Source organism: Nelumbo nucifera, chromosome 2 (assembly GCF_055504915.1).
Source record: "Nelumbo nucifera cultivar China Antique chromosome 2, China Antique-T2T, whole genome shotgun sequence".
Lineage (NCBI taxonomy): Eukaryota > Viridiplantae > Streptophyta > Magnoliopsida > Proteales > Nelumbonaceae > Nelumbo > Nelumbo nucifera.
In genome coordinates this window covers 60,023,719-60,033,514 of record NC_142650.1, presented here as the reverse complement: position 1 = coordinate 60,033,514, position 9,796 = coordinate 60,023,719, and positions in this window count along the sequence as shown.

Here is a 9,796-nt window from a genome sequence, read left to right as displayed (position 1 = left end):
CAGAATCCATAATGGAAAGATTAACTTCTGACAATCGCTCCATTCAGTGTGAAGAGTGTTTGTTAGGATTGAACTTGTTTAATTTGCTTGACGTTAAGTGAACTTATCCGATCTTTCTCTTGGAAAACACATCTGAATAGTTGAGAAATGCTGAGTTCTGCAACATGTAAAGATGAATCAACTCAGTACTCAATCTGGGAAATGACTTGCAGAAATTAGAAGCAATGCTTCAGAAGATGATTCGTTTTCCTTCATTTATCTGCAATCAAATCATAAACTGGAGCCTTGGATTAAAAATGAAAAGAGGAAAAACTAGAAAATCGATGTTGTTGGGATTGTTTGTTCATTGAAACATGAAAGAAGAGAGGAGCTTCAGTCAATTCATGGTGTACGAAATCAACTGTGAGAAATAACCCCTGGGTGTAAGATCTTTTGATGCATATCCAACAGTCTTGTTAACAAGGATGGCATGCTTTCTGGGGGATTCCCCTTTTCTTGGGTCTTGTGCTATTCCTTGCCAAAGTTCCCATTTGCAGTGAACGATATGAGTGGATCTTCTTGTAGGAATCGAATCCAAGATCGGCCTTTTGCTGAATGCAGAAGCAGGCTTATGCAGCAATTAATGACAGCAACAGAAGTGTCTGCAGGCTGCAGCTGCATGCAGATGACAGTTGAGCCATCGATGTGTTTTATTCTTAATTTTCATTTTCAAACAATCTCTTTTCTTTCTTTCACTGCTATGATTTCTACCTTGAACTCTGGCTTTCATCTTAAAGCAGATGGAGTTTGTTTTTTGATTAGATTTCCTGTTAGACTAATTAGGAGTATCTTCTTACTAGGGGTGATCAATTTTCAGCCTGGCCCAGAAATTTCTAGGCTTGGCTTAGGTTGTGTGTTTAGGGACTTCAGATGCTGGGAAAGCAGTATTTCCAGAGGAATTTTGCTCTCTTGTTGAGTTCAAATTTGTTTTGCTTCTTCCTCCATGAAAATTTTATTAATGACATTCCTAGTAGGTAGAGGCCTCAGGCAAGGCTGTGCCTTGTCTACTTGTTTATAATTTATCTTCGGTTGCTCTCTAGGATGTTAACAAAGGCCATAGCCAAGGGGAGCTAAAAGGATTTGAGTTTGGGCAAGCTTATCAATGGTTGAATCATTTGCTTTCTCTTATCCAAAAGAATCATTTGCTTTCTGCATATGACTTGCCAAGGCCCCGCTTGATTTGCGGGAATAGGGGTCTGGAATCGGAATTGGAATGGGCTATTCCAATCTAACTGTTTGGTTGGGCAGAATTGGAATCACATTCCCCTGCTGGAATGACATTTCCCCATTTGAAGGAGTGGTCATTCCCTGCCCTCCTTTGGGAATGAAATCCTATTCTTGCTTATTCCAATTTTCATTTCCATTCTTGTCTGAACCAAACAGACTATAAGAACAGACCATTTCATTCCAATTCGAATAATTTCATTCTAACTACAAACGAAATAGACCCTTAATATTTGGTGAAACAAGCATGGCAGAGGTGCAAAAGTTGAAAACCATACTAGAGCATTTTTGTGTCTGGTCTAGGCAATTGGTTAACTATGACAAATCTGCAAGAACATCGCCCCCTTCTTTAAAGAATCCATCATGAATAGTTTGGGTGTACTGGAAATGAAGAGAAGTGATGTCTATTCGGGTGGCCGTCTATTTAATACTACTAAAATGTACTCCTATTTTAACTTCATCATTGATAAAAAATGAAATCAAAACTCAGAGGGTTGGAAATCAGGTGTAAATCAGGCTGTGCCGCTCGTGACTTGTCATGATTTTGAGCCGGCCCGGCCCGATGGTCTATGGGCCATGCCACGATATGACACAATTGTATGGGTCATGCTGGGTTTGGGGTTTCAAGTCAGCGGACTGGGCTAGCACGGCCCACACTATCGTGTTGTGCTGCTCGTGGCCCGCGGGCTGGCATGGCCCGACAAGGCCATATATATATTTATATATTATATATGAGATACAATATATTATATAAATTATAATTATATAATAATAGATGATATATTAATAAAATAAACAATTGTTTTCAATTTTATTATATTATATTATTTAATTATTGTATATATAAGTAATTATATACATCAAAATTCATATAAAATTAAAACTTTAAGTTTATTTATTTATTTTTTAAATAAATAGCTTTGACCCAGTCGACTACCCGACCCAGCCCAGCACGAGCCCGTATGGATTCGAGTCATGGGCCATATTGGGCTGACCCCCAAAATATCGTAGAAAAGAGAGGCATGGCTTACGAAACGAAACGGCCCATCCCGCACTTTACGTAGGCTGCACGCTGTCCATGCCATGCCAGCCCAGCATGACCCATTTTACACCTCTAATCAAGAGTTTTGTCTCATGGAAAATGCAGTCATTAAATCAAGATTGCTTCTCTACCACTCTATCAAGTGGCCGCCTTTTGTATTCCTTCTATTTGTAAGCAGTTGAATTCTATATGTAGAAATTTTTGGTGGAGTAAGACGTCGGATTGGAAATTTACTTTTTTGAAGGCATGGAACTCCTTTTATGTCTTTTGGAAAAGGGTGGCTTTTTAGACGGCCCAACTTGATAAACAAAGTACTCATAATGAAGAGGGCTTTGGAGATTTCTCAAAGAAAGGGACCATGGAATATGGATGATGGTTCTAAAAAAAGTAACTGAGAGACTCTACCTTTTAGCTTCAAAAGAATAAACCATGTTTTTTGAACTGCTGTTGATCTGGATGGTCGGACTGTTCGACCCGGGAACCATCCAGGCAACTGGTTCCATTTTACCCCAAACCCAATCCCTGACCAAAAACCGTTGAATCGGTCAACGATTCATTGACCCAACGGTCAAACCATCGACCCATCGACCCGTTCAACGGTTTTTTGCCATTTTTTATTTTTAATTATATTTTCATTTTTGTTGTCAGAATGGGCTTTTATTCAAACTGGACGGTCGAATTGTCGACCTAAAAACCGATGGTCAAAATGATTCTATTTCTACATCGTTTTTTAAAACTATAAAACAAACCCATTGACTCTTTATTGGGCTTGAATTTACTACCCGCGAAACATTACAGCTGCACATTGAGAATATTTCTCTTGTCACTAATGGGAGATGTTCCTCCAATACACAATGATGATGATATGTGGGTAGGGATGTGAGAACAATTTATGAGTAGCAGATCTGTAATACTTTTTATTATGATCCAGTCTTCTACATGCTGAAGTATGGACAGGAATAGGCCCGTCCATACCTTTTACTAGATCACTTGGCAAAATAGGATTTAATACTACCTTAAGGAACTGTTCAACCTAAATCCCTGAACAGGATTTTATTATCTAACAGCAATAAGTTCTAACTTCCATCAGCATACACAAGTCTGATATTTTGCATGTCAAAGGGGAGGATGATTGGCTTCTCTCTCTCCATCCCATAAGACCTAACAGCTCTACACTCTCTCAGTGGTCCAAGCCACTAACAAATTACATTGCAATAAGAGATGATGAAGGTCAAAATCAGTACAATGAAAATTGGGGTGTAATATAAACACCTTACATATGATAAAAGCTACATTAATTATTGATTTGGTTTTGATGATAGAATATTAATCAAAATCAGTACTAATGATTAGCCCATTATAATCTTGTGTTTTAAATGCCGTTACTACTTTAGCCTATTTTGAATGCTCCTTCAAAAGCATTTTATTGCCATTAAAATATTCCTCTAATATGTAGCTGTACTGTCTCGTGCGTAGCGTTTTGTGAGTAGTAGATCTCAGTTCGAGATCTCCTCTCTAATTATTAACATATCAAAAGGTCCAAAACCAATGCAGTATTTAGATGACATTTTCCGATTTTCATCATTCCATCCTTTCTAGCTAATAACCGAGTACCAGGCCTCTCCAGGTCTGACCAAGGTTTTTAAAATCAGATCGGATAAAGAACTGTTATGGGATCTAGTTCCCACATTAAATGGTCTGATCATTCGGTTCGAATGAACGGTTTGTTTTTAACAAAAATAAATAAAATTTTAAAAAACTAAAAAATGACCAAAAAATATTCTTGGGTTGAATGGTTTAACGGTTTGACCGCATGGGTCAGCATTTGCTGATCAAATTAATGGTTTTTGGCCACATAGCAGTTTTGGGGTAAAACAGAATCGGTTAGGTGACTGTTCCTAGTTTTTCGGTCCGACCGTCTGGTTCAATTTGGTTTTGAAAACATTGGGTCTGACAACAAGATCTCCAAGTCTAGATCTATTATCCATGAAGATACCATGCAAACCCTATCCTACTCAGAAGTTAATATAACCACACATTGGAAATATCTCCCCATGAATGACAACATACAAATACGAGAGATGTAGTGTCTTGTGGAAAGCAGATATATCCAAACTTGAGATCTCCGCTAACATACCAAAACCAATGTCAGTGCTTCGGTAACAGTTACATGTTTCCATCCTTTTTATTAGGGGTGAGCAAGAAAAACCAAAAAACTGAACCGACCGAAAAACTGTCTTCGGTTTCGATTTCGATTTTGGTTCAGTATTAAAAAAAAAAAAAAACTGAAGGTACCAGTTTGGTTTCAGTTAATCAAAATAGTAAGTCGGCGATTAACCGAACCGATTGATATACATATATTTATATATATTTTATGTATGTCTATATATATTATATATTTTTTATTTTTTATACATTATAAATTAATAATATGCATTATATATATATATATTTATTATTTAAAATATAATATTATATATATATATATATCTAATGTTTTATTATATATTTATAATATATTATAAATAATAAAAAGGCGAACCGACAAAGTGAACCGATGATTAACTGAATCAATTAACCAATCGGCTTCGATTCAATTTCGGTTACCGGTTTCAAAAAATAAGCCGACGTTTCTATATGCTGCTTCTTTTCAAGTACCCTTACATGAAGCACGTCATCCAATGAAATCGTTTTACTATTAGAGAAAGAAATAATTGGACATTCTGCATGCAATAATATATACACTCGAAAACAGCTTGTGTTGGCAGCAGCTTTAAACTTCTAATCATCAATTCCATGTTACTCTTTTACCAAGGGGTATTGCTTTTTGGCAGGGTCAGTTTTGGACCAGATTTTCATCCGCATGTGGGATTAAAAACGTCGGATTCCATAGTCGGAGGCCCATGATGATCTGGTTTTACAGATGTTTTGGCCCAGGAAATCCATTCAATGATGGCTATTCTTTTACATACAATAATGAAGCATTTAATTTGCACCACAATATACATCAATGCAGGCAACCTCTCATTTACTACTATTGAAGTTATGATTAATGTATGTGGTACTGAATGCGCATATATTTTTTTATATATTTGTAGACCAGTGGGACGCTGAACAAAAACGTTGACTTAGTCAACCATCCATCTATACGGATCAGGAATTTAACATCAACCCATTTGATTCATCTAAATTATCTTATCCTTTGATATATATATATATATATTTTTTTTTTTTCTATAAGAATTGACCTGCGAGTCATATTTTACCAAAAAACTATTGACTTGATCAACGATTTGATATGTTAGTCCGCCATTTATGGGTCCTGATGATTGAAACATCAACCCATTATTCATTCACCGGGTTATGAAGCTTTTATATTATCTCATTTTCTGAAATTCTTTTATGTTGTAATGTCATGAGTTTACCTCTTGGTTTGGACAGCACCTCAAGGGAAAAGCGGTTCAACCCTGGTTCAAAGTGTTATTATGCATTTACACTGAAAAATCACGTATAGAGCGATTAAAATCATTGATACTCTGTTTCTACTTTTAAGTGGACGCCCATCAAACTGCCATTGTTTATTGTTTAAGTTTTATAGATGTTCCTAACTTTTAATATTTGGCAAATCCTTTTATGTGGTTTTTCAGCCTTTTCAAAACGAAGATCAAAATTTTATCTTTCTATTTGGAATCAAAAAGACCTACTCCCTATGGAAGCCTCAGATGACCAAAAATCTGGAAGCTTCATGTCTTCTACATGTAAAATCTTTCATATAACAACTTTATAGATCATGGTAGACTAACATACTTATCAAATGGTCTAAATTTTTAAAGAAAAAACCCCAAAAATCACTACATCTTTTGGCTACATAGGTTGTTGGAATATCTTCCTAAAAAGACTTGTCAAATGGCATACCATAATATATTGCATGATTCAAAAACTGATGCATATCGTAAATTAGGTTGCAGTACCATGAACTATAAATTTAAGGGGATTTTACTATTCAGTCCACCCTTAGAAATCTTATCTCCACCATACAGGTGGGATGAATCCTGACCATGGATCAATACCAAATCCATGGGCAGAATGCAGTTTATTGGGGAAGCTACTAATAATAGACTAGTCAAGGCTGTAATTTCAGATTTCTGAGATAGAGTGCAGTCTATTTATCCCTAAATTTTCAAGCAATCAGCGTCATAAAAGGCGGTTGGACGCTTTTAAGTTGTCATGTACACATCATACACTGTTTAGTTATCAACTGCACATTATGGATCCAACTAATTTCATTTTACATTTTGATTTTAGGGTTTAAATTTAGGAATAAATCCGTATTACCCCTTTTATATGGAAATATCTAAGCCACAAGGGTTAAATTTAGGAATAAATCCGTATTACCCTTTTATATGAAAATATCTAAGCCACAAGGGTTAGACTATGATGTTAAAAAGACATGATACTGAAAAAACTTATAAGCAATCTATCAGCGTCATGAAAGTGGTAATTGATATCCAATCAAGAGGGTTTTTATCAAAATTCACAGGGCTTTGATTGGTCAAATATTTTGGGTATCATGCCTTTATGGCAGCATGGAGGAAACTTGTTGCTCAAAGTGGTTTTAGGTTTTTGACCAATCAAAATCCCCCATGAATTTTGATAAATGCCATGTCATTGGTTAATTACCACTTTATGATACAGGTTGATTGGTTATAAGACTTCCAAATATTATAGTAAAGCCTCCTTTTATAATTATTAAAAATTTTCTTTTTAATTTCTCTTTCTCTCTTTCTCTCCATCTAAGTAAACATACATTAATGGTATGTTTGGTTGCTGCGATGGGGAAGGGAAAATGGGAATATTCCCACAAGATTCCGGTTTTTAAGCGTTTGTTCGAAGGGAAACGCATGGGACGCAGGTTTTCAAAATAGATGAAATGGGGTCATGTTGATTTGGTGCAACCCTGGTGTGAAAGGAAACTTCTGAGAAAAAAAAGATTGGGCTCTTCCTCCTACTCTCTTTTTAGACAACCCTCACCATGAACCTGCGTCAATAATGGTCTTCTCACTGGCGCTGTTATCGTTGAGCTCCGGACAAGGTACAACCATGAACATGACTGCGAACGACTGACGAGTATTTTTTATACTATTTTTGTAGCCGTCGAGCTCCTCTTGTTGATGGGAAGAGATGGCTGCTCTCCGACCAGAATCCATTCTTTCCGGCATGTAACCTTGATTTTTTCTACCTATAGATCTACACATCTATCTTGTAGATCTAATATTTTTTTTGTGTGTTTTTTAACTTGTAGGGTCCAAATCTCCTTGCTCATTCGCATAAAGGTAAGATATCCTAACTATTTTCAGATCCAAAATGATGAATGACTGTTATAGATCTACCGTAAGATCTGTATTATTCTCGGTTTTGTGGTCATTTTTTTCAACATGGTACATTTTGGGTTGAGATGTGTATCGTTTTTGTGATTTTGGGTTTGAGGTATGTATCGTTTTTGCTCACTCGTGCAAAGGTAACAATGTTCATACGACCACTAATTTGTGTTCATTTTTTCCTTCTTTTTTTTTTGAATAGCAGGGTGTATTTGACACATTATTGGGATGAATACCATCATGTGTTGGTGTGAACAATGACAAGCAATTGAAAACATCACATTGCAAAACTGATCAATTTTCTCAGTAAACAAACGCAAGAAACTGGTTATTTAACATATCATTTCTCGGGAAACAAACATTGAATGCAAATCTAAGAAAAAAAATATTTGCTCTTCACATCCCATTCTTTCTCGGCAATCAAACGTACCATAATTGTTTTAATTCTACGTTTTATACCACAGATTGTCGGTCAGATCCCTGGCTTGGTTAAATTCAGAACCATCCAAAATGATGAAATGTGGTGCATGCAGATGCATTGGTTGTATGGTACAAATATGATAACAGGTAGAAGTAGAATGCATATAACTGTGTATGTTGCACTATATCAGCCTGCAACATACACAGGTATTTGCATTTCTATCTGATATAGTATTTGTACCTTTTGTCTCTTTTGCACGGTATGAATTTTGCATTCTAAAAACTGATGCAAAAAAAAAAAAAAATGCACCACCTTCCTTTTATCTCAACTCTTCTCGTATAGAATGGGGACTACGTTATCTTTCATATTACCTTACTCCTAAATAGATAACTCTCTTTCCTGCCTCCACTCTCCTTGAAAGGTTTGTTCATTTTATTTGTAATGGTATCAAACGCAGCCTTATATTTCTTTTTTTTTTATTTCCTTAGACCATAGGTTTCAGACAGTTTGACCATTGACCAAAGAAGGAACTGTCAATTGCCACCTTGCAAGACAGCAAATTAAAATAAAATGGATTTTTTTCGTGCAATTTACATCTAACATATTGTTAAATGTGGTGTTTCACAACTAAAATTAGTCATTCAAATTTAAGATTGTTTAATATAAAACTTTCCAATAAATTAAAATGCTTTTTTTTTGTTGCATTCGTGGCAAGTATTTTAGATCAAAGTGAATATAATATTGCGAGTGAACTTTAAAGCAGCTATACCTTTGGGCTGAGAGGATAGCTCGGATATATTGGTTACTTACTTTGATGTGATTTAAGGGTGATCCAAATTTTATCTATTTCTAATTGGATTGAATATATATATATATATATATATATCCACCTCTAGCCGATCTGATATAATTGGATTTGGTTTAAATATATATGCTCATATATACTTGAAATTTATATTGTAAATACAGTGGATTTAAATATTCTGTTTTTGCTAAAATTTTCATGGGTTTGAGTTTAGTAAATTTTAATTAACTTTGCTAATAAAATATAATGTTAAAGTCAATTTTAGTTCATTTTATTAATACTATATAATATTTCAATAATGTTAATTTAATTTATTTATATTATTCAATATGCAGTAAGTTGCAATCCAAATTCAATTAGAATCTCATATAAATCCAATAGATAAGATTCAATTCAAAATTGAATATAAATTAATCATATTTGGGCCTATCGATATCCAATCCATTTGGGACCTTAATGGATCCGATGCCAAATTCCCCATAAAAACATACGAGATGGATTTAGAGCAGTAGAATGTGTGAATAAAAGCCTTGCGAAAATGATTACACAAAGGTGAGGAAGTAATCAAGTAGAATTTGAGCAAAGTTTCATTATAAGGTGCCAATGGAAACCTGGGTCGTCTTCCAAGTGGCTTAAACTATTAGAATCTAGGATGAATATATGTTCTTGGTGCCCATTTGGGAGGGCTTCTATCATTATTTGAGTTGATAAATCAATAAAGTTGTTAAGCAATGTTCGGTATAAAATCAGCAAACCGAAAATAGCATGGTTTTTAAAACTGGATCGGACCAGATGGTCGGATTGGAAAAATCAGGAACCTGTCAGGTGATCAGTTCTATTTTTCCCCAAAACTGGATATTTGTAAAAAAACGTTGATTTGATTAGCA